This window comes from Gymnoscopelus braueri, assembly GCF_963280865.1.
Source record: "Gymnoscopelus braueri genome assembly, chromosome: 7".
NCBI classification, from domain to species: Eukaryota; Metazoa; Chordata; class Actinopteri; order Myctophiformes; family Myctophidae; genus Gymnoscopelus; species Gymnoscopelus braueri.
The window spans coordinates 50,650,115-50,677,614 of NC_137608.1; the positions used below are offsets into that span (position 1 = coordinate 50,650,115).

A 27,500-nucleotide genomic window follows, 5' to 3' on the forward strand; every position below is an offset into this window, starting at 1 on the left:
ACAACAGGCAGTATTTCCTCTCACAGATGATAGAGACATCCATAGACTGTGTTGCAAAGTGTACGCTCAGGCAAACATCTTAGTTAGGACATTGTATGAATGCTCTTTAGATGTTAAGGTTTCTTTGAAGTAACTATAGGATTAGTCATAGGGCTACTAGAGATGTGTGATTTAGAGGTGTAGTTGCATGTTGTTCCCACTGGAGGGCGCAATACACCATATATATTCAGGAACTGCTTCCTGTTCTGTAAGCGTCACTTCCTGCCAGGTGGTTTTGTTTGGTTGCTGTGAAGAAGAACTTCTGGTATGAAAACACACAATAATAATTTATTATAGATAATGTACTGGTATGAAAACACAGAATAATAATTTATTATAATGTACTGGTATGAAAACACAGAATAATCATCATTTATTGTACATTTCCATAATACATCAGAGCTAATGAGACATGCTCTTATTAGAGTCCACAGACCAAAGAGAATTCTGTTTAGTGTTGTTGTGAAACCACTAGGCATTAGCCTGTTGCTAATGCTAACATAACATACTTTATTTGCTTGTTTGAGTCCAGATACTTGATAAAAACCAACAGTGGTTGTGTTAATGTTGTGTTAATGTTTTAAATGTACTTTAGTGTCAACACTGTATCGTTTTAGTGATGTTTATGAAGAGGTTTAATGCTAAACAATATGCTAAGCTACAAGCTAGCTAGCTAGCCTTGGTTAGTGAGGCAGCAGCATAGTGAGACATTAAAGGGTCATTCTGCTTATTTTGTGACATGAAAACCATTTGGTTTGAGTGTCTTGAGACACTAATAGTTGGTTTTAGCTACAATTACCTGGATGGTTATACTTTACAAATATTGAATCAATTAGAGAAACAAATTAATGGTTAAAAGGGGAATATATTAAAATGGTGTATTAAAAGGTTGAGAATAATTTATAGTATAGTTAAAAGTTAAATTATTCATTTGTAAATAATTCATGCGTAAATTTGTGTTGTGATACTGACCATGATATTGACCATGATGCTGACAATGATACTGACCATGATACTGACTAGATACTGACTAGATACTGACATGATACTGACTGAGATATTGACCATGATACTGACCATGATACTGACATGATACTGACAATGATACTGACCATGATACTGACATGATACTGACTGAGATATTGACCATGATACTGACCATGATACTGACTGAGATATTGACCATGTTACTGACCATGATACTGACTAGATACTGATATGATACTGACTGAGATATTGACCATGATACTGACCATGATACTGACATGATATTGACCATGATACTGACATGATACTGACCATGATACTGACATGATACTGACCAGGACACTGACCATGACTACCTTATTCCATTGTATTTGAAGTAGGCTACTATATCCTTAGTTAAGTTGTAAGATATTATGAAGAAGAAAATAAGTCAATGTGGTCTCATAAGAACAATGAAAGAGAACAGAATAATTTGCTATTCTGCTCTTTGTGCAGATTGTGTTTTTGACAACCCAGGGAGAGTGAATAGTACGATGGTGGAAGGGGTGTGGCCAGCCGTAGGACCCACAGAGGATATCTGACCTGCTTGATTCATCTATACAGGTAAGACCCTGAGTCGCAGTTCTCCACCTCCACCTCTGTCCTAGTAGTAGGAAGTTTGTCTCTGTCAAAATGGCCGCCAACTTACATTTGATCTGATGGTATATTCACAGGGAAGAGAAGGACATTGGACCAGCCCTCATGATGGACAGTCATCGTGACAGTTGATGCCTTGCACTTAACCGTTTAAGAACACATCTGTGTAACCACTTTAACCATCATTTTATACTTTGACTATTCAAAAATAGCAGAACTACAAGCTCGGTGCCGCGCTATGAGCTTGTAGATCTGCTATTTTTGAATAGCCCAATAAATGTAAAATGACACAGATGTGTTCCCGTATTGAATGGGTTAAGGTAAGCAGCTTGTAGATCTTTAAGTTTCTACTTTGGGTCATTCAGGACAGCAGAAGGCTTCCCATACCCAGCTATGTGTTGTGTCCTCTGTTGGCAGCACTCAGCTGGATGGAGCTGGAAAACACATGTCCCCCTCTGGATGAAATAGCTCTAAATCATTGGTTCTCAAAGTGGGGTCCGGGGACCCCCAGGGGTCCTTGGGGGGGTACCAGGGGGTCCCCAGCAAAATTAGTTAATATAGCGTCACAATATTTTTAACCTCTTTAACCTTTTATACTTTGGCTATTCAAAAATAGCAGATCTACAAGCTCATAGCGCGGCACCGAGTGCCACGCTATGAGCTTTTAGATATGCTATTAATTTTTTTAATCGTGAACATTTGTGCAAATCTTTGAATATAATTTTTTTTAAAGCAAACATTCGTAATTCAAATCTTTGCTTCTGGGGGTCCCTGGCACAACATCTTTTCAGATGGGGGTCCGCGGCCACATACATATCAATTTGGGGGTCCTTGGGACGAAAAAAATTGAGAACCACTGGAATAAATAACCCATTAAGACCGGGAACGCATCTGTGTCATTTTCAGATGTCTTTGGCTATTAAAAAAATAGCAGATCTACAAGCTCATAGCACGGCACTGAGTGCCGCGCTATGAGCTTGAAGATCTGCTATGTTTTTTTTTAATCATGAAAATGTGTGCAAATCTTTGAATATATATATTTTTAAAGCAAACATTTGTAACTCAAATCTTTTTTAGGGATTATTCTGGGGATTCTACAAATGTCCTCTAAATCCTAACAGTTTTATTGAGAAAATGTGTTATTTTAAAATAGAAGATCTACAAGCTCCCGCTATGAGCTTGTAGATCTGCTATTTTTGAGTAGCGGCAGTGGCTCAGGGGTAGAGTGGCCGGATGCCAGTTTGATCCCGGGCTCCCCCAGAGTTAGTGTCAAAGTGTCCTTCAGCAAGACACTGAACCCCTAATAGTGCAGCGGATAAAAGCAATATTTTGGGAGAATCGTTCACTTGGTGATACAAGCGTGAAACTTGGTACAGATCATCTTTAGAGGTCATTTATCGATTTTTGTAATCGAGCCACTTGAAAATCAAAGATGGCGGCCATTTATTTAAAGATAGCTGCCAAAATGTGTCTGATTTAGCTTTTCAGCATATTTTTGCCTATGCTTTTGTGATGTCAATCACCAAAACACCAAATAGAGCTCCCCTAGTATACTTCTGAACATTTGCAACATTATTCTTTAGTTTTTTCTAAACTGTTTTTAATGTTTTACAATAAAAAAAACAAGATATAGGCTAAATCGGGGATTAAACCAATAGAAATTAAAAAGAAAATCTCAAGATTTCTGAACATGTAGTTATTTTTAACTGCTGTGGGTGGAGGAGGGATTTGTGAGGGTTAATTGGTCAGCAGGTGTTTCCAACTATCTAATTAAGCTCTCCTCTATATAGGTGCAGGCTGTGACTGCCTTCAGTTTCTGACACACAACAGAGTGAGAGCGAGCGCTTTAGCGGAGCAGATAAGTGCTACGATCTTTCAATTTATGATACAAGCGTGAAAATTGGCGTGAGCAGTCTCCATGGGTCACTTGACAAGAAAATTGTCTGAGCCATTTGTAATTCCAAGATGGCGGCCATTTTTCAAGATGGCCGACATCTTAGTGGGCAGTTAAGTGATATGATGGTTTATTTGGTGATACAAGCATGAACATTGGCATGAGCAGTCTCTGTGGGTCACTTGACAATAGGCCACCCACAGCTACTTGAAATTTCAAGATGGCGGCCATTTTTCAAGATGGCCAACACTTTAGTGGAGCAATTAAGTTATATAATGGTTTATTTGGTGATACAAGCATTAAATTTGGCATGAGCAGTCTCTAAGGGTTGCTTGACAAGAAAACACTCCCAGCCACTTTACATTTCTATTTTCAAGATGGCCGCCCCCTGGATCCTCAAAAGATACATTTTCTCATAGAAATGTATGTTTTTTTTTCATTAAGGACGATTATACGATTATTATTATTATGCTAAAGAACAACTTTTAACACATCACAATATAGTTGTGTTGATTTGTTGATCATAGATAGATTAGATAAGAGTGAATATCTGCACTACCAGGGCACACTGGTGATATATCACTGCTGTTAAACTCAGAGTGGGGTTCAATGTCAGCTAATTGAAAGTTGGTATCCCAAATGCTGTCTAATTTACCCCAAAACAGTTAGATAGCCGCACCTGAATTGACAGGTTGTGCCAGCACGGGAGAGCCGAGCCAAGGTTAATGGGGTTTTAGTTAACCGGATGGTGTACAGATCGCTCAGGATTTAAATGGCATTGGATGAACGATCGAACTAAGTGTAGGGTTAAGGCACGAACTTAGTTGTATCCCATACATCAAAGTGCTTGGTAAAAGGTGGTAAAAGGATAAACCCTCGGCCTCTGCCTATGCTGCAGACATGGCAGAAGCCATCATAACAGTTGTGAAAACTAACTGGGACAGATGTTTAATTTGTCAGCAGGTCACCAAGGAAAAACTCATTCAGCCGAGTTTATTCAACAGAGAGCACGATCGTACTGGTTATGATACCATTGCAAGAAATGTTCCATTATTTCATAAGATCAATGCTCTGCCTATCTTACTTAGTCCAACCCGACTAGATGAAGGTGATGGCATAGAAAGCACATCGACAAGAAACAGAGCAAAATATAATTCAAGCTGTAAACTTAGGTTCAACAACACAGAGCTGGAAAGGGCCCAAAAGAGAGCATCTACATCTGCTGAAGACACTGAAGATACCAAAGATATCCATGTCAAGAGGCCAAGAAGATCTAATGTATGACCGGTCCAGCGATGTCACAACTGTGAACGAGGCCAGGCTTGATCTCTTTGCCAGAAAGCAAAGACAATATGACTTGATCCCACCAACTCAAGCAGCACTCAAAGAGCATGCCAAACATGCTTCTTATGAGGCTGGATACGTGTGGGGACAGGCATTGAAGCGACATCCACAAATGCCGAGCCCATCTGACTGGGGATGGGTGGAACAGGACGAGAAGTGGAAAGTCTTCTGGACTCCACTTCCACCTATTGCGGAGAGTTGTTGGGAGTTGACCAAATGTGGGTGCTCCAAGGCATGTACTGGAAGGTGTAACTGCTTCAGATATGGACTCAGTTTCACATGCCTATGTAGTTGCCCCTGCTAGAACCTATTTGCATGTTTATTTTGCCAGAGTTATTCCCTGTTGTCCTCTGTGTTTTCAAGTGGAGGCCTATGGCTCGGCTTCCCCTCGTCACATCGACGCATCATGTTTTACTTTTTATCTAGTCTATTACTGTGTAATTTTCAGTTGTTACTTTGTAACATTGCTTCCACTGCCTTCCACTGCCATATCTAACAGTGAAGCACATTTTCAGTTTAGTTCCTTAGTATCGTTTGTCATGGTTCCGTGGCTATTGCCATTCAGTATTAGCCATTACTCATAATTTTGGAGCACTGTCCGTTCAGCACCACAACTGTGCTTATCAGCACCACAACTGTGCTAATTTATTCATCTTATTTTTTGTTTCCCCACCCCTTAGTATTTATTTGACACATGTAATGGCTGTTAGTTTATATATATATATATATATATATATATATATATATATATATATATATATATATATATATATATATATATATATATCCTCCCTTGTGACTGTTACCTTGTCGTGGTAAGGGAGCTTGTTTAGGCCTACCTCAGTGAACCCTGAGAGCTATGCCGGTGGGAGGCAACTCCTGACAGGTCTTACCAAACTGGACAGGTCGTGGGCGAGGAGTCAGACAAAACACAGTCAAACAACCTCTCTTGACAGAGCTTTTTGAGGAACCCAATACATTTCTATGAGAAAAGGTATCATTTAAAGATTGACATCTTGAAATTTCAAGTGGCTGTGGGCGGTTTCTTGTCAAATGACCTTTTGAGACGGCTCATGGCAATTTTCATGCTTGTATCACCAACTAAATGATTTCTTAAGCTTAACTAGTCCACTAAGGTGGTGGCCATCTTGAAAAATGGCCGCCATCTTGACATTTCAAGTAGCTGTGGGTGGCTTATTGTCAAGTGACCCACAGAGACTGCTCATGCCAATTTTCATGCTTGTATCACCAAATGAACCATTATATAACTTAAATGCTCCACTAAAGTGTTGGCCATCTTGAAAAATGGCCGCCATCTTGAAATTTCAAGTAGCTGTGGGTGGCCTATTGTCAAGTGACCCACAGAGACTGCTCATGCCAATTTTCATGCTTGTATCACCAAATAAACCATCATATCACTTAACTGCCCACTAAGGTATCGGCCATCTTGAAAAATGGCCGCCATCTTGGATTTTTGAGTGGCTCGATTAAAAAAGTCAAAGAGTTGACCTAAAGGAATGTTCATGCCAATTTTCACGCTTGTATCACAAAGTGAACGATTGTTCCTACTATCTGCTCTACTATAATTACTCCAGATCAGCAGGTTGGTGCCTTGCATGGTTTCCTCCTCCATCGGTGTGTGAATGTGTGTGTGAATGGGTGAATGTAATGCACAATCTATGTAAAGCGCTATGAGCTTGATCTGCTATTTTTTTTTATCGTGAAAATCTTTCAATATATATATTTTTTAAAGCGAACATTTGTAACTCAAATATTATTGCTTCTGGGGGATTCTACAAATGTCTTCTAAATCGTAACAGTTTTCTCTTCTTTCTTTTACTTATGTTGCTATGAGAAAAACTTATGCTGGGAGAAAGACTTGTCCCAAAATTAGGAAAAAAAAAAAACTGAAAATATTTTGTTCCAGGGACCCCCAGAAGCAAAGATTTGAGTTAAAATGTATTAAAAGATTTGCACAAAAAAAAAGAAAAAAAAAGCAGACCTACAAGCTCGGCACTCTGTGCCGCACTACATAGATCTGCTATTTTCAAACATTTTAGTACTTTTACTTTTGGTACTTTAAGTACATTTTGATAACAATACTTTTGTACTTTTACTCAAGTACTCAAAAGTAAAACATTTGAGTACTTTTTCCACCACTAACTAATTATTCCACAGACTCAGACCCATAAACTATATTATTTCCCTCTCTTTTAAAATAAATCCTGATCTTCATCTTTATAATGAATGTGTTTCAATCTGTGTCTTGGATTAAGTGGGGCTGTCCCAATCTAAATTAAATTATAACCCATGTCTAAAATAATTGTTAATTGGTTTATTTTTGTTCTGCTTCTGTCCTTAATGTGAGGAACACACACTGGTCCTCTTCATCAGGTCACATTGATTTGATCCATTCAATACTTTATCAGTCAGAAGAAATGTAATCAGCATGTGGTTCAGGACTAAGACATTTAGGCTAAAAGGATAACACAAAAAACATCCTGGGGACTTGTTGTTTCCATTGTGGTCCTATGTATTCAATTCATCAGCATAGCATAATAAACAATGAACACAATAACACATCAACAAGTATGACATGTATTATCATATCATTATTCTGCATGCATAGAAGTGCTGAGTCATCTGTAGGCATGGAATGATAATGAACAAACACTCACTATAATCATATCCAAGAGGTTTTAAATGATGGTGACATTTTCCTCCGTCACACACCGCCATCAAAAGAGTTTTTATACATTTTAAAACTTGTGAAATGGGACATTCTGCATAATGAGTACTTTATACTTTTACTTAAACTTTTGGTACTTTAACTGAAGCTCAGCTTTTTGCTATGGGGCCTCCGTCCTACTCCCGGAATTTCATTTGTCATAATGGTTACAAATACTGTCTAATGAATACAAGCTCAAATCTCTCTCTCTCTCTCTCTCTCTCTCTCTCTCTCTCTCTCTCTCTCTCTCTCTTTCTCTCGCGCTCTCTCGCTCTCTCTCTCTCTCTCTCTCTCTCTCTCATAGTGACTGTGATGTGGTGTAAATGTCACTTTGAATAATAATAAGTGAATATTGTAAATGTTGGATGCAACACAAATTGGCCGAGCTGTAACATAATCACAACCTGGTCCTTTTACACCACATTCAAAGTCTTTGTCCTGGTCCTTCAAAAGTGTACAAAAAGTTTTAAGTGAAAATTCCATTCCAGTGATTCATGGCAGGTGTTTTTCTCTCACATTTCTAAAGCCTTTTCAACTGCAATGAAAAAAGAAATCTTTGCCTGCGGGTGTCGCTGGTGAGGGATTTTGCCTGTCAATCACCGCCTCTGCTCCGCCCCCCCCAAAGGAAAGGATAGGGGATGGGAGGGGCGAGGAGGAGAGTGGGCGGGATTAATCGACTGTGACCTCACTGTCGAAGGGCCAAGCTCAGATTACTTTTCAGCCTAATTATTCAGAAAACCCCAGACCACAGAAAATCCACTGAATGTTCTAAGTTCAGGTTTTTGGGGTGTAATTGAGGTCATAAAACCCCAAATAAAACATTGAAAATAAAAAAAGTGAAAATGAATGTCATAGAACCTTTAAGACCTGAGCCCGATTCTACAAATGTCTTCTAAATCCTAGCAGTTTTCTTAAACAAAATATTGTTGTTCTATATCAGTGGTGCTCAAACTTATCCCAAAATTAGGCCCATAATGTAATGTATTGAAAATCTCAAAATATTTTGTAATAAGGATCCCCAGAATCAAAGATTTGAGTCAAAAAAATAAAATATATTCAAAACGTTCACGATTTTTTTTTTTGCAGATCTACAAGCTCATAGTGCGGCACTCGGTGCCGCGCTATGAGCATTTATATCTGCTATTTTTGAATAGCCAAAGTATAAAATATGGATAAAGTGGTTACACAGATGCGTTCCCGGTTTGAATGGGTTAAAGAGCTGGAGAGACAGACTATTACTGAACAAACATGCTGTGGCAATAATTACTATCAGAATATACAGTAGAGCTATTTAACACTTATTCACCACTTATTCATTAATCACCTTTAAATGTAAATGTGTGTTCTGACTTGGGCAATCGTAAACCTGACTTAAGCCACATTATGTGTGGAGTAACTGATTCAGTCCAGGTTTAGGCACATTAATTGAAAAACAAAAAAGTCACTCTTGACATGGTGATCAGACCCTTCCTCACCCAGGAGTCAGCCCAGCTCCTTATCCAGCCATCAGTCATATAAAAACCTGACTATTGTAACTCTCTCCTTACTGGCCTCCCGGCATGTGCACTTAAGCCTCTCCAAACGATCCAGAATGCAGCAGCACGACTGGTCTTCAACCAGTCAAAATGTTCACATGTCTCCCCCCTTCTCCTCTCCCTCCATTGGCTCCCAGTTGCTGCCCCCCAGCACAGAGTACAAAACACTGACGTTGGCCTATACAAAGCAACCAAAGGTATGACACCCCCTTATCTTCAAAGCCTGATCCCCTACAACCCCTCCCGCTCTCTTAGATCAGCGAACTGTCAGAACCTTCACTAAAACATCCGGGGCAACGCTCCACACGTCCCAGACTCTTCTCCCTTCTGGCTCCCAAACTATGGAATGAACTCCCCATAGCAGTTAGAACTGCAGACTCACTCCCAATCTTCTGCCCTAATCTGAAGACTCTCCTCTTCAGACTCCATCTCAGCCCGTAGCACTTGTCCTAGCCTTGATGACCTCACAGGATTATGCAAAGGCTAAAATGTAACTTATATAGCATGTTATGTAGACAGATGCCTTGGTTTATATATGTATTAGTTATTATTAGATTATTGGTTTACTTATGTATTACTTTATTATTAGATTACTATTTCTATGCATTTGATGTATTATGGTGTATTATCTTGTGTCCTTGCTTACTGTAAATCGCTCTGGATTAAGAGCGTCTGCTAAATGCCTGAACTGTAAACTGTATATCAGAGGTGGCCAGTGTCATGAACAGATGATTCAGGCAAAAATGACGTAGGCCATTATTTTAGGAAGGTGACAATGCCCAAGATAGGGATTCAAGGTTGAAAGAGGTTCACCATCTTAAACCGTCTATTATTCCAACTCTCTTTGCCAAAACAAATTGCAATGTGACGCTTTGTGAGCTTGTAGATCTGCTATGTTTTGCTGAATGTTCCTCCCAGAACAGGCATGCTGAGGTTCAAGTGGTTAAACTTCTTTGTTTTTCCACTTCATGTTATTGAGAGTGTCTGTCAGTTTTGTTTTGTTTCTTATTTTTTGTTAGGTTAGGTTTTCATGGTGGGTTTTGTAAGGCTATACATTTTGTCTCGTGTGTGTTGTTTTTTTTGCCTGCCTACTAGTCACCCATTCTGTATGTTAATGAGCCTGTGATGTCGCAACTCGTCAGTGTATCTCTTATTCTTGCTAAGTTACCACTACACTATTAAAGGCTTTTTAATTTGTCCACAAGAGTGCCTTGAGGTCTCTTCCCTATTTTGCTAATCAATGTTGTCACCCATTTGTACCAAAGAGCTCCTTGTTGGGGGTTTTCACTCCAGCCAAACAGATGTGCTCCCTTCCCTCTTGTTTCTGTCAGTCTGTGTTGGATCAGTGGTTCCCCATGTTGTCTGGATCAGGGCCCAGGGTCTAGGGGTGTCAGTGACTCAGGGGGTAGAGTGGCCGCTAGAGCGGCCGGATGGGAACCTCAAGGTTCCGAGTTTGATCCCGGGCTCCCCCAGAGTTAGTGTCAAAGTGTCCTTGAGCAAGACACTGAACCCCTAATTGCTCCTGATGAGCAGGTTGGTGCCTTGCATGGTTTCCTCCTCCATCGGTGTATGAATGTGTGTGTGAATGGGTGAATGTAATGCCTAATGTAAAGCGCTTTGGATAAAAGCTCTATATAAATGCACTTGAACGTATGGAAAGCGTTCACAGGCCTCCCATCTGTTACTGTATCTTAAGTGTTCTGTTATTTGGGGGCCCACTTGTAATCTCCTCACGGCCCACCAGGGTTAGAGATCACTGGTTCCCAAACAGTGGGTCAGGAGTCTGGAACAAGGGGCCAGCCTGAGATTTTTACATTGACGCCAATACGGAAGAGACAGTTCATATGAATGGCCTGTAGTTTCGCTGTTTTACCCCTGAGGGTGTCAATTTATTTTAACGCAAGCGGATGGGTTTTTGACAAACTTTAGACTAGATTTTCTTACCTTTAATAAAAATGGTCATAAATACTATATGCTTCCAGTCGCTAGTTTAAAGTCTCCTTTCAATCATCATGATATGTGTTTTGGTAAACTATGGTCCTATTTATTTAAAAATTGACGATAAAGTAGGTTATGCTCTGGGAGGGGCGGGACGATTTGATTGACAAGCTACCCAACCAATAATGGTCTGGTGTCATTCTGCAGGATATGACGCCATATTGAAAGATGACGGATTGCACACAGCTGACCAATGGGCTTCATTTACGGTCTGTAGAGTCTAGGGGCGTAACGCTGTCCATTCTTTTATACAGTCTATGGTCGGGACCCATGTGTCACAGACCAATTTTTATGGGTCGCAAGTAATTATCCCTCTTTTATTATTATTATTTCAAAATATAAAAAAAAACCTTAAAAGTCACAACTTATCATCAATTAAAAACAATTAATGTAATTGATGTTCTGAAGCAAAGGACCAGCCTCTGTGTGTGTGTGTGTGTGTGTGTGTGTGTGTGTGTGTGTGTGTTAGGGCTTTCACCAACTAGTCGACTAGTATAACCACTAGTCGACTTTGTTGGTACTAGTCGTAGTAAAAAGTTTACTTTTTTTTTTTGTAATTTGTTTTAATGCCATAGTAATGGCCCATCTTACTATTATTATTATCCTCCTGACTTTATTCTTTATCAAAAGGAGGTTAAAAGTATGCCCAATAAAAGCCTATTATTGGGCAATGGGGATCCTTGGAGACGCTGCTGTGGTAATGTGCTACTGTGCCAGAAGCGCTTCCCTTAAAACGCCATAAATATAAGGGCAGGAGGATAATAATAATAGTAAAAAAATGACTAGTCGACTACTACTTGGACAAATGAGTCGACTAGTAAAAATCATTAGTAGTAGTGTGTGTGTGTGTGTGTGTGTGTGTGTGTGTGTGGGTGTGTGTGTGTGTGTGTGTGTGTGTGTGTATTAGTGCATGTGGTTGTGTGATGGAGGGTGAGGAGGTCAAACCAGCAATGTGTGAGGAAGTCATCAGTGGGTGAAGAAGAACTTTCTGGATTTTCCAAAGTCATACTGTAGCTGTTTTCAACTTGGTGTCCCTATTTATGACATGTTACTATAGGCTAAAATGTCCCCAAAAAATTCCAAAAACGTTTCACAAATTATCGGGAAAAAAAACGCTACTTCACAATTTTCAAATAAATACTAAAAATAGCAGATATACAGAACATGCTCACAATAGTGTCACATCACAACAGCCAAACTGAGGGACTTTATGTAAAAAACCTAGCCATGATTCACATGACGCTTGTCTGTCACAAGCGTCATGGTGGAATTTCAACCTGGTTTTGGCACTTTCTCCATTTATAACCCGTACATGTATAGAGTGTTTGTTCAGTAACCGTGTTAAATAGCTCTATATTGTGATAGTAATCATTGTTATAGAGTATTTATTCAGTAACCGTGTTAAATAGCTCTATATTGTGATAGTAATCATTGTTATAGAGTATTTATTCAGTAACCGTTTTAAATAGCTCTATATTGTGATAGTAATCATTGTTATAGAGTATTTATTCAGTAACAGTGTTAAATAGCTCTATATTGTGATAGTAATCATTGTTATAGAGTATTTATTCAGTAACAGTGTTAAATAGCTCTATATTGTGATAGTAATCATTGTTATAGAGTATTTATTCAGTAACAGTGTTAAATAGCTCTATATTGTGATAGTAATCATTGTAATAGAGTATTTTTTCAGTAACAGTGTTAAAATAGCTCTATATTGTGATAGTAATCATTGTCATAGAGTATTTATTCAGTAACAGTGTTAAATAGCTCTATATTGTGATAGTAATCATTACTAGTATAGAGTGTTTGTTCAGTAACAGTGTTAAATAATTCTATATTGTGATAGTAATCATTGTTATAGAGTATTTATTCAGTAACAGTGTTAAATAGCTCTATATTGTGATAGTAATCATTGTTATAGAGTATTTATTCAGTAACAGTGTTAAATAGCTCTATATTGTGATAGTAATCATTACTATAGAGTGTTTGTTCAGTAATAGTGTTAAATAGCTCTATATTGTGATAGTAATCATTACTATAGAGTGTTTGTTCAGTAATAGTGTTAAATAGCTCTATATTGTGATAGTAATCATTACTATAGAGTGTTTGTTCAGTAACAGTGTTAAATAGCTCTATATTGTGAATGGGCACTCTCTCTTGATTGGCTGAAATTGGCAACCCACCTGCAGTGAAATGTAAGAGAACATGAGGCACAATTATGTTTTCTCATTCCTTTATTGATATTGTGACATTCCATTCAAACCAAGCAAATCAAAGCCAACATCTAACATCTGAACTTCAAACCATTCATGATCAGGGGCCCAGATCCCAGGGGGGAAGGAACGGATAGAAACACAACAGTGGAGCTGAAAAACGAAAGATAAATAATCACCTCTGACCACCCTAGAGGGTTTAGGTCCACACATCACCTCAGACCACCCTAGAGGACCAGGTCCACCCATCACCTCAGACCACCCTTGGGGATCAGGTCCACCCATCACAGGGAAATAGTGATGTCATGATGATCGTAACACATTAATTATCACACATTATAAATGATTACATAAATAATAATAAATGACTTATGGTCAATTATAAAATAATAAAACCTTTTTCACAAACATGGTTGACTGACTTCCATTCAGATGGATATTGATATTATATATGTTATGAAGAACTCTGATTGTGTGTGTAATAATTTAATTAATGTTTCAATATAGTGTAGAACTATACAAAGTAATTTGACGAACCGCCCACACTAATTGGGACTCCCTCTTCCTTTGGTGTGTCGCCCAGGTGGCGCCTAAACCCTGACCTTTAACCTCACATAAACTATGTCTATAAACCTAACTTTAACCCTAACCTTAACCTCACCTCAAAACCACGTCGACCTGGGCGGGAAAAGACAGTAATTATCGTTAGCCTTAGCTAGCCAATTAGTATTTTTAATTGTTTAAAGGACACGTTAGTGAAAAAGGTTGATGATGTCATCATTGTGCTGCTGTTATGAGTATTTAAAAGCTGAATGGACACACATGTATTTCCTCCTCTCTCCACCAGGGGGCAGCAATGACTCTCTGCTTCTCTGAAAACACACCCAGGTGTTCTGTGAAAAGACAATAAAACAATAAGAATCAGAATGTATTAACTGTGTGAACTTGTTAACACTTTAGAATAACCTTCCCTTATAATAGTAAATTAATCATTCCCAAATGATTAATGTGGTATTCATAAAGTGTTAAATATGTGTTAATGGTTCATGATTTAATGATTTAAAACTATGCTATAGATGGTTAATAGATCATGAACAATTTATTAGTAAGGTTAGGATTATGGTTAGGTTTATAGACATAGTTTATGTGGTTAAAGGTCAGGGTTTAGGGTTAAGGTTAGGTTTTATAGACATAGTTTATGTGGTTAAAGGTCAGGGTTTAGGGTTAAGGTTAGGTTTATAGACATAGTTCATGTGAGGTTAAAGGTCAGGGTTTAGGGTTAAGGCTAGGTTTATAGACTTTAGCCAGATTCCATTCCCCAAAGCTCGGTCACTCGCTCACTCTCCTCGCTTCCTCCACTCGCGCCTAAGCCCCGCCCCTGCGAGGAGCCGAGGATTATTTGTGAGGACGAGTGGTCGAGTGGTTGCCGTCAAAGGATCGGACTGCACTGGGTCCGTCATTTCAAAGCGACAGAAAATTCCGCGATCACTTATGACGTCTCAAACAGCTGGACCAGAGCCGTGGATGAAAATATACATGCATAGAATAATATGCAGGTATAGAATAATACAGAATATAAGAATAAACAATTCATCAATGTGGATGGCCACATTGTTATCTTTATAGTTAACATTTTGTGCAAAGCCATTTATTCCTTTGTGAACGAAGCGCCAGGATGATTAAACATTTATGAATTAAATCCTGACCCGTCCCTCTTTTTGCTCTTACAGTCCCCAGACCCCCCACCCCCCGCAGCAGTCCCGCACGGCACTGCTGCTTATAACAGCCACCGTATATTACAGAGTATGTCTGACTCTGAATTACATCATTCATGCAGGGTAGCCATACGTCCTCTTTTCCCCGGACATGTCCTCTTTTGGGGGGCTGTCTTGGGGGGTTTCATAAAATCCTTCAAATGTCCGTGGTTTTGAGAGTTTGGGTGATATCCCTCCCACTTCTGGGACGAAGAAAAAAGAAAAAAACTCAGACGATTTTGTGATTTTGCTTGATATTGTTTGATAGCGAAATAAATCATGACTGATAGACATGAAAGAATACCCTTCACAGCTAATAGAGAATTTTAAATTTTAAGAATCGGTTCAGAATTGAATGAATACGGCTATAGTTAAAGCGTAAAGTGTCCTCTTCTATATTCAGTCTATATATAAATACAATACATTATTTTAAACATAATCTTTGTCACAGTAATTTATAGTAGTCCATGCACTGCATTGAGACATGCAAGGAGAGAAATTAACTATCAGCTTTTGAGACAGAATAAGTGTGCACAATATATTACAATGTATATAATTGTATTATACTTTATATCGTATTGTTGCGTCTTTTCAGTCAATTTACACTGTGTGTGTGTGTGTGTGTGTGTGTGTGTGTGTGTGTGTGTGTGTGTGTGTGTGTGTGTGTGAGATGCGCAAGTGATCGGCGGGGGCGAAGGGGGGGGGGGGCAGCCGGTGTTTTCGGGGCATGGTTTCATGTTTCAAGCATTGTTTGTGTGGCCACATGTGGAGGAGGACCATGTATACGTCACGGGAGAAGGGAAAAAACAAAAAAAACGTGTACACGTGATGCGGAAGTCTGCCGCGGAGGAGCTGTGGAGAGTGGTCGAGCCTACACTTGATGTACACTCGCTAAATGCGGAAGTAGAGAGCCGACTCGGCTCCTCCACTCGACTCCACTCGCCTCCTCCAAGAAGCAACTGAGTAATTGGAATTTAGCACATCCGGTTTGGAGTCGAAGTGACCGAGTGGGAGTGAGCGAGTGGCCGAGATTTTCGGGTTTGGAATCTGGCTTTAGTGTTTGTGAGGTTAAAGGTCAGGGTTTAGGCGCCACCTGGGCGACACACCAAAGGAAGAGGGAGTCCCAATTAGTGTGGGCGGTTCATCAAACTGATGAAGACACACACAAACCACCCCCCCCCCACCACCATATGACCACATTATCATCGGTGTTGTCTGATACAACAAATCATTTGATTATTATATTTGATTATTAAATTTGATTATTAAATTTGATTATTATAAGAAATGAAGCAGAAGACACATGATAATGTGAATTCACACAACCGGGATGGTTAACCAACTTAGTTGTTTCACTTCTTAGACAAGCATGTTGTTTTGTGTGTGTTTTCTAGTTTTGAACACTTTTATACATGAAAAAAAAAAAATCAGTAAAAAGAAAGAGGAAGAGAGAACCTGGGTGTGTGGGAGGAGTCTAAAGATTCTCATTGGTTGTCGGCACCAGAATACGACCTGATAGAAGAAGAAGAGAGACAGTTAAAACAGACACACAGATAAATCATATGTACTGTATTGTGTGTATTTCTCCATACAATGCATAAATGTACACACAATAACACAACAACATTAGGGTTCAGTCATCAGAACTAATGTGAACATTTGATTCTTATTTAGGACTAAATGTAACACTGATGTATTAAAGGTAAATTTGACAACATAGAACACACTTTGACCTCTAACTAGGTTGTCTAAACTGGTCTAAACCGGTTAAGGTTCTAAACCAAAATAAACCAGTTTAGGTTGTGGCTTTACATGTTTGTTTGTTTGTTTGTTTGTGTGTTTGCATTTCTGTGAGGGTTCCAAATGTCATGTGATCCTGTTGTGTTGATCTGACCTCATTTCTTCCGCTGGTAGTATAATGATTAATGAAACTTGTTAATTAAACATGCTAATCACCTCGTTTCTTCCACTGGAAGTAGATGAATCCAGACAAGAACAAGACCAGACCCAGAACCAGACCTGATGCTCCCATGGCCACCTTGTTCTTCACTGACTCTGGCATGGAGTCATCTGACAATACAATTATCATATCATATCATATCATATCATATCAGTAGATTAAAACATCTTGTTCTTCACAGACTCTGACATGGAGTCATCTGACAATACAAATATCATATCATATCATATCAGTAGATTAAAACACCTTGTTCTTCACTGACTCTGACATGGAGTCATCTGACAATAAGCTACAACAACCAAACACAATAAACAATAAACAGACGACACAGTCATTGTGAGTCTGTTCAGTAATAATGAGTCCAACCCTATTGGTCCAGTCCTTGAGGAGTTTGTCACCTGATGTGACATGTCCTTCTTAGAGCTAAATACATCCGAAACAAAGGATATGATGATAGATTTTAGAAGACATGAATCAACCTTTTAATATGATGATTATAAACCAGGCTGTGGAATGTGCAGAAAGTATCTTGGGACAGAGTCATAGACTCAGAAGGCAGTTTGTAAAAAAGAACATCAGCGCTTGTTCTGTCTTAGAAAACTGTCTTGTTTTCACATTGATGAAACCATGATGACTCTTTGATCTGTTTTTATCAAATCAATCTGGTCTTTTATCTGTTTTTATCAAATCAATCTGGTATTTTATCTGTTTTTATAAAATCAATCTGGTCTTTAATCTGCTTTTATCAAATCAATAAGCTCATAGCGCGACACCAAGTGCCACGCTATGACCTTGTAGATCTGCTATTTGTGCAAATGTTTGAATATCATTTATATATCTTATTTTTTAAACAACATTTTTAACTCAAACATTTTATTCTGGAAAAACATATTTTGATGGGGATCAGCGGCTAAAAACATATCAATTTGGGGGTCCTTGACAAGAAAAACTTTGCGCACCACTGATATATTGAAGATGTTGAGAGACATTTGACAGTTACAAATGTTTGCTTTAAAATATATATATTCAAAGACTCGCACAAATGTTCACGATTTAAAAAAAATAGCAGATCTACAAGCTCAGAGTGCGGCACTCGGTGCCGCGCTATGAGCGTTTATATCTGCTATTTTGACAGTAGATTACAGTAGATTACAGTAACTGACCCCAATCCATCTTGATAGGCGCGGTCAGGCTGGGATGTTCCACCATGCATGTGATCTTCTCTCCTGATCTGTAACACACACACACACACACACACACACACACACACACACACACACACACACACACACACACACACACACACACACACACACACACACACACACACAGGTAGTACCAGTAGAGGTGTCTATTAATTGTGTATTTCTATGTATAGGTGTCTGTTAGGTGTGTACCTGGGTGTGTACTCCAGGTAGGAGTGGTACTGGTAGTACCAGTCTCCATCAGACAGCTCATCGGTAGAGGAGAGACCAGAGGTCAAAGGTTCTTGACCTATCCACCAGGTCACCAGGATGACTTTAGGATAGAAGTCGTAGCTGCTGCACCTCAGCATGTGAGTGTGTTCACCACGACGAGGGGGAGTCTCTGACTTCAGTCTCACTTTGGGCTCCACTCCTAAAAAAGATGATGATGATGATGATGATTATTATTATTATTATATGTATTATTATATACCAGTCATAGGAACATGTCATTATAATAAAAAATGTATATCGTCCAAATGCGATCCAAATTATCCATAAAGCCGCAACACGCTTGGTCTTCAAACAGTCAAAATGTTCACATTTCCCGGCTCTCCCCCTTTCTCCTCTCCATCCTTTGGCTCCAATGCTTCCCTCACAGAGGTATGACACCCCCATATTTTCAAGACTCTTTTCCCTGCTCTAAAACACCCTGGTCAACGCTACACACGTCCTAGACTCTTTTCCCTTCTCTAAAACACCCTGGTCAACGCTCCACACGTCCTAGACTCTTCTCGAGTCTAGGACCAGAATGACCAGATGGCACCAGAGAATAACATTTCATAGAGTACTGTAGATTCTACTATAGTCTACAGTTTTCTACAAAGTAGAATTCATTTATATAATGTAATTTAAACATATTAAATAATTCACAGTTACACAGTGCTTTACATAAACAAAAATAAACCATTAAATATCATTTAATGAAAATAGTTTGAATGAACTAGAGTAGAAACAAACAAAACAATATATAAATACATATAATCCTGTAGTATATTACTAAAGTGATTAAAAACATACAAAACAAACTAGTAAAGACAATAATTAACATTTAAAATCAGGTGGTGAAATGAAGTGTATAGAGGTGTGTTTTAGCCTGCATGGTTCTTTTTAAAGTTCATTTAAAAACATTAATCCTGGTGTCTCTGTTTTAGGCAGGTCATTATATGAGGGTGAAAACACTCACAAAAATTAGATCTATATGTTTCATTTATACTCGGTGTACGATGGTGACACCACATGTTGTGAGCTTGTAGATCTGCTATTTCCACTGCGTGACAGCGTGTTAGGATAATTTGATGACCGGTGGTCTCTCCGGTAGGAGAGACAAAGAGTCTCCTTTGAGTCTCCTACCGGATACATTAGCATCTTTCCACCGGTAATCAAATTATTGTCTCAGGAATGAGACAAAAACTAAATAATCTCCATGAATTCAAGGCTTCATGGGGTGTTTAATTGATAGAAAATAAGTCATTTTTGGGGTGAACTACTCCTTTAAGTGTTTAAGAGGATCTGAAATGTTTGTCAGCAGATTAAGTAATGTTTTATAATCATTATCAGATCAATATTAACACCATTAATCATCTCTGAATAGAATCATGTGATTTCATCTTATAGTTTATGAGGTGATGAGTGTTGAGTGCTGCTCTGAGATCAGCTCACCTCTCTTGTTCAGAACAGCACCGTAGTAGGTCTCAGTGTTGTGTTTGCAGAATGCCTCTCGTTGTGATCTCCTATAAGCCAGTGCTCTAGGATCTTTATTCCAGCGCTCTGCCTGCTTCACACCAAACTCAGTGTATCCAACATACTGATCTACTCTACTGTCCCACCTGAGGATCTCATCACCATCGAAATTCAATGACTGTATGTACTGTATGTCCTTCAGCTCACTGGAGTTAAACACACAGCGTTGAGCCACATAGAACACATATCCATCTGGAAAGAGACGATTAAAAATGTCATTAATGTTCAGTTTTATTATCATCTGTATCATATCAACACTATGCTACAGTAACTGCCCCCTATTGGCCAAATGGTCTGTCTGTCTGTCTGTCTGTCTGTCTGTCTGTCTGTCTGTCTGTCTGTCTGTCAGACCCCATCATGTATTTCCAGGATAACCCTTTTTTTATACCTAGGCTATTTGAAAATAGCAGATCTACAAGCTCATAGCGCGGCTCATAGCGAGTGCCGCGCTATGAGCTTGTAGATCTGCTATTTTCAAACATTTTAGTACTTTTGCTTTTGGTACTTTAAAATAATTTTGATGCCAATACTTTTGTACTTTTACTCACGTACATTTTGAATTCCAGACTTTCACTTGTAACAGAGTACTTCTAGATAGCAGCATTGATACTTTTACTTAAGTAAAACATTTGAGTACTTATCCCACCACTGACTCTAGTCAGCAAACAAGGTAAATAGTCACATAAGTAGAGAGAGAGAACAATGTAGAGCCTCAAAGAAACTATATGATACCAGGTCAATCATTATAACAATCAGCTGAGTTATATTAAACAAATAAAGGTCAGTATTGTCTCCGCCGGGCCCAAATGTATCAAATAAACCATCATTCAATTCAAATAATTGAATGAGTGCATTGACTTCTGGGGGGTCCCCAGATAACTTTTTTGTGGGGGTCCCCAGATGATTATCTTAATAGTTAACATTGTTTTCTCACTCAACAGTAAACAAACCAACATACAGTATAAGTGGATACAGGGTATCTGCACATTTATAAAGTGACAATTTAATGACTTTTAAGACCTTTTTAATAGCAAATTGGACAAATTGTCAAATGAATAATAAGAGAGAAGCAAACGTTGTGAAAATAACTTATCTACAAGCACACACAAATATGATTATTTTGGGGGGTCCCCAGTCCAAATTGGATTATTTTAGGGGTCCCACCCAGTTGAAATAGGATTATTATTGTAACCTACAAAAATCTACAAAGTAACTAGTAACTAAAGTTTTCAAATAATTGTAGTGGAGTAAAAGTACAATATTTGCCTCTGAGATGTAGTGGAGTAGAAGTAAAAGTATTGGAAATTGGAAATACTCGAGTACAGCCTCAAAATTGTACTTAAGTACAGTACTTGAGTACATGTACTTAGTTACTCACCTCTGTAACTAATTTCATTCATGAATCACAGGAACATTTTGATGGTAACTGTTGTATAATCTTTTGTATTATCATGGATTTTGACATGATTCATATGTCTTTTAATTGAAAATCCAAATAAATAAAGTAAAGTGTATCAGATACGCTCAGTGGTCATTGGTCATGGGCCGTGGTAACACGCCGTCCCACCAGTCTTTTGAGCAGGAGCACGAACACGCACATGCTACCATTAAAACAACCCTTAAGTTCACACCTCAACAAAGGCTGCCGACTGCCGGGTGTCACACCAGGTGAATTAACATAGGAATGAGCCTAGATGCATATCAATTGTCCATTGTGTGACCTGTAGTGTAGGTGTTAAGCCACGTGCGCGTGACGTCTTTAAAATAGTGTCCCACCAGAGATAGATTCACCAAATCAACACTGGATACGCTTCCTCAGACGGTTTTTGGATGGTAAACGCTTTAAAAATAAATCTGCACAGTATACTACGTATATAGTGTAACACGGTAGAACACACCACTGCATCTACATAGTTGTACCATCTACACCTCACCTACAGCTCAGGCTGTACAGAGCAGATACTAATGCATAGATTTGTAAAAAAGAATAAAAATAAAGCACCTTGAGCCCACATTAATGTTTACTAGAAATACATATTATTTAGAAAATATTTCACCATAAATGCTTACATGTTTAAACATTTTCATTAATTCAACCGTTTTAGTTAATAACGATTGTGTTCATAGTATTCATGTACCTTTCACTGGTGGTTTCTTCAAGGCAGTGAGAATGGTGTCCAGGTTGAGTTTGCAGATCGCCTGCTGATTCAAAGCTACTTCATAAGCTGCTCTGTAGGTGATCGGATCTACAAACGGAGGCTGAGGAAACACCGCCTTCCCTTTGTTGAAGTCTGCGTAGACATACACTTCACCATCCAGTGCAAACATGTACTCTTTATATGAGTCTTGAATTGTGTCTGAACAGCCAATGACATTACTGTCCTCATGGAACACTGGAAATAAAACAAAGATGAAATGAAATTCAACAACAAACTTCTTCACAGTGACAATAACACATAATCATCATGTTAAACAATCATGTTTGCAGTGGTGGAAAAAGTACTCAAATATTTTACTTAAGTAAAAGTATCAATACTGCAATTTAGAAGTACTCTGTTACAAGTAAAAGTCAGGAATTCAAAATATACTTGTATTGCTATAAAAATGTATTCAAAGTACCAAAAGTAAAAGTACTAAAATGTTTGAAAATAGCAGATCTACAAGCTCACAACGCGTCACATCGCGACACGTTGTGAGCTTGCAGATCTGCTATTTTCAAACATAGAAAGACAATAGCCTTATAGATAGGCTATTGTCAAATAGCCTAGGTATAAAATAGGGCTAAAGTGGTTAATGTATTTTTTATAATGTTATAATTTATATCTGCAAAGTAACTTAAAAACTAAAGTTTTCAAATAATTGTAGTGGAGTAAAAGTACAATATTTGCCTGTGAGATGTAGTGGAGTAGAAGTAAAAGTACTGGAAATTGGAAATACTCCAGTAAAGTTAAAGTATAAGTACCTCAAAATTGTACTTGAGTACAGTACTTTAGTAAATGTAATTAGTTACTTTACACCACTGCATGTTTGGTTCTTATATGAAGTGAAAGGTTGGATATTAAAAGTAACTTCCTGTCAAACGTTTTATTCACTGAAACAAAGTCAAATGTTTGTTTTTGTTTTGCATTTTATTATGAAAGTAATTCATACAGAATTAATTATTTCATGATGTCACAACAACGGTTCCTAACATCTGTTTAAATGTTTATGTATTTGGACCAACATTCAAGATCCAATACTGTATATTATACAAGTACAGGTAGTAAAAGGAGTGTGTGTGTGTGTGTGTGTGTGTGTGTGTGTGTGTGTGTGTGTGTGTGTGTGTATGTAAGGATAATTAATTTTTTTAACAGGTTGTTCAATTAAGTCCTTGCGGGCTTGTTTCCAATGAGAACCTGCAATTTTCAATTTGGGGTTAAGAGTCTTGCTCAGGGACAAATTTCATTTCATCGACACAAATGCTGGACTGGCCTGGAATTGAACCTGGGGCAACCAGGGCCTCTGGCTCCCTAGGCGGGCTCACTAACCACTCAACACGTGTGTGTGTGTGTGTGTGTGTGTGTGTGTGTGTGTGTGTGTGTGTGTGTGTGTGTGTGTGTGTGTGTGTGTGTGTGTGTGTGTGTGTGTGTGTGTGTGTGTGTGTGTGTGTGTGTGTGTGTGTGTGTGCGTGCGTGCGTCATTTGTTTGTAATGTGCATTGTTCATATTTGGTTTTATATAATAACAGTAGATATAAATGTATATATTATATAATAACATAAATATAATGTACTTACTTCCTGGGATCGCTTTGACATGAAGTAGAGAGGAGAGGATGAGGAGGGTGGCTGTAATCTTCATCATCACTGATCAAAACTGAACTGAATTTAATAGATGAGAATAAACAGATGAGAATAAAAAAGTTGAGAATAAACAGATCAGAATAAACAGATCAGAATAAATAGATGAGAATAAACAGATCAGAATAAACAGATCAGAATAAACAGATGTTTACTGAAAGAGAAGTTCTGGAGTCTGAAAGAGAATGAAGGAGGACTCGTTCTAGTTTAGAAGATTCGGCCAATCAGATTAAAGATTTGATGTTACATCATCTGTGTCCAGTCAAAGGTGACATCTTAGGGCGTCAGAGTGGTTAAAGTTACATAGCGCACGCACGCACGCGCGCGCGCGCACGCACACACATACACACACACACCAACACACTCACACCAACGGTGGAGGAACACATCAACCTGCTCATAAGAAGTAGTTAGGGGTTCAGTGCCTTGCTCAAGGACACTTCAATATGAAGCCAGGAGGAGTCAGTGCTCAAACCGGGAACCTCTGTAAACTGAACTCACAGACGCTCCTCTAATCCAAGCGTCATTTATCTCACTGGTGAAACCATCACGTCATGTGATCAAAGTGTTACTTTACAAAGTGTGTGTGTGTGTGTGTGTGTGTGTGTGTGTGTGTGTGTGTGTGTGTGTGTGTGTGTGCGTGTGCGTGTGTGTGTGTGTGGGTGTGTGTGTGTGTTCAGCGTCACTGGTAAAATGCTGTTCATGTTCATTAAACATCAATCCAAGCCTCATCTCACTGCTGAAACCATCAAATGTCTTTAAAAACACACTGGTCATGTGATCAAAGTGTCACATGAGAGGTGTGTGTGTGTGTGTGTGTGTGTGTGTGTGTGTGTGTGTGTGTGTGTGTGTGTGTGTGTGTGTGTGTGTGTGTGTGTGTGTGTGTGTGTGTGTGTGTGTGTGCGTGTGTGATTTCATTGTATGCTAATGTCTGTTTATTTTGCAATGTTTTGTTTTTTGTCATTTCAGCACTTTGGTTGACATGGTCATGTTACATTTGCTATAAATAAAGTGTTTGTTGAGTTGAGTTGTTACATAATTATGAAGTAAAACAGTAATCAGTATTATTACTATCTGCCCATACTCGTTCCCCACAGAGGTCGTTAACTAGAATGATGTCCACACCTGTAACCGGCAACTCCGGCCGCACCCCCATTTCAACTTCTCCATTAACCAGCTCTGAAAGGAGAGACATTTCATGCACTGGAACAGGAACAACAAACATCCTCATTTCCTGAAACTAAATGCTCTAAACCTGCATCAGTTTCAGTTGTAAAAGGTAACACAGACTCTGGTACATAATAATCTAATGATCCACAGTCTGGTATAGCACCCTCCCTGAAACCTGTTTGTCACTTCCCATCACCCATACCAAACCATTACAAATGAATGGCAAGTATGCGTCAACAGTTTTAGGCTTCAAAGAGCGCCCTCTGCTGTCCTAAGGGCAAAGCCACTGGGCTGAGTGAGTTGGCCAGATTTAAAGGAGTAGTTCACCCAAAAAATTACTTATTTCCTATCAATTACACACCACTTGAAGCATTGAATTCATGGAGATTTATAGTTTTTTTGTCTCATTCCTAAGCCAATAATTTGATACCCGGCAGTCTCTCCAGTAGGAGACACAAAGCGTCTCCTTTGTGTCTCCTACCGGATACATAAGCATCTTTATTATGATCATCAAATTATTGGGAATGTGACAAAAACAAATAAATATCCATGAATTCAAGCGTTCATGGGGTGTGTAATTAACACATTGGGTGCCAGAGGTTTATTAAAATATTATACGTTGAGTGCCTGCATTTCTTCCATCCACTTGCGTTATACGTTTCGTGCTGTGAGAAGCCCAGACGCGGAAGTGCATGTAAACAAAGCGTGCGTGCGAGACGGCGGAGGGTCCCGACTAACGCCTGGAACAATAATATTTCCAACGCGACCCTCCATTGCAGCGTGATCGCCGATCGAAAACGGCTCGTTTCCACCACATTAAAAAGAAATGGAGATATTAAGCTTTTAGTCAAGGAGATAACATTGAAAACGCCGACCGGAAGGATTTTTGACATGGAGCCAGATCCAGCCTCTTCTTCTCAGAAACTCTTTGGGTGATGTCAAAGTTTCGTTTTAGCGCCCCACGTGGGCCACTCGTATAAAAATAGAATTGGGTCAAAAACGGTCCGGACCGTTTTCGGCACTTCTCGTTTGGACCCTCAAAAACGGTCCGGACTTTTTTTGGCATTCAATGTGTTAATAGAAAATAAGTCACTTTTTGGGTGAACTACTCCTTTAACCCATTAACCGGGAACGCATGTGTCATTTTAAGATTTCTTTGGGCTATTCAAGCATAGCAGATCTACAAGCTCATGAGCTTGTAGATCTGCAAAAAAAAAAGAAATCATGAAAGAATGTGTACATCTTTGAATATATACATTTTTAACTAAAATATTTGCTTTTGGGGGGTCCCTGGAACATTGACATGAAAAAGTTTGAGAACCACTGATATTATAGCAACATACGCTTGTTTTCTTCTTTTCTTTCTCTTTCTGAAAATAACAAGAACGATGGAGCTGCACAAAACTAATAATTTCACCCACATCTTTACACCTTAAAGGAGAAATCCGGACATTTTAAGTGTTATCTTTGATGTGTCGTTACTCACCTACCGACGTAGAAAGTGGCGTTGATTTTTTCCAGCGATTCCCCTGTCGTCATTTTTTCGACCCCCTCCGTTGGCATAATGGGAGCGCGTGGCTAAGGGAAATTTGTCTATTATAACCGATGCAAAGTTATTTTTTTCTCTACTACTACTCATTGTAGAGTCTCATGATATTCAAACATGCACTGAAAGTTCCTGAGAAGCTATCGCTAATGCCGAACGAGCTAACGTTGTTTGCTTATTTCTCTGCCTGGCAACACCAAGTTGCCAGGTTCTGGGAGAGAAACAAGCAACCAGCGTTAGCTCGTTCGGCATTAGCCTTAGCCTCTCATGAACTTTCAGTGCATGTTTTAGTATCATGAGACTCTACAATGAGTAGTAGTAGAGAAAAAAATAACTTTGCATCGGTTATAATAGACGAATTTCCCTTAACCACGCGCTCCCATTATGCCAACGGAGGGGGTCGAAAAAATGACGACAGGGGAATCGCTGGAAAAAACGCCACTTTCTACGTCGGTAGGTGAGTAACGACACATCAAAGATAACACTTAAAATGTCCGGATTTCTCCTTTAAACCTGTGATGTGACAATAAAGATGATTCTGATTCTTTTGAAGAGAAACACAAGAAAGAAAGAAAGAAAGAAAGAAAGAAAGAAAGGGGGACAACTTGAATCAGAAAGTAAAATATCTGGTCACTTCAGAAGAGAAAACCCAAATAAAATGCTGCAGCACTCCACTGGTCTACTCTGTACTTATTTATTATTATAAAGGGTGACAAGGGGGTGTGGTCTCTGAAGACCATATTCACACAGCGGCCATTTTGCTATTAAGTTAATGAAATGCCACCCTGTTTCTTCAATGCAAAATGGAAAAATGGCCACCATGTGAATATAGTCTACTATTTCCAATTCCATAGTGTAAAATAATACC

At 38.9% G+C, this 27,500-nt stretch overlaps 1 protein-coding gene across 1 annotated transcript in view; it reads right to left on the reverse strand.

The window, feature by feature from the left end:
• Nucleotides 1-23,895, reverse strand: part of LOC308089225 (H-2 class II histocompatibility antigen, E-S beta chain-like) — an 86,169-nt gene extending 62,274 nt beyond the window's left edge. Inside the window, exon 1 of the mRNA XM_080433824.1 lies at nt 23,854-23,895. The gene's annotated coding sequence lies outside the window, so the exon portion shown is untranslated. The remainder of the gene's footprint in view (nt 1-23,853) is intronic.
• Between the last annotated feature and the right edge of the window lie 3,605 nt (nt 23,896-27,500).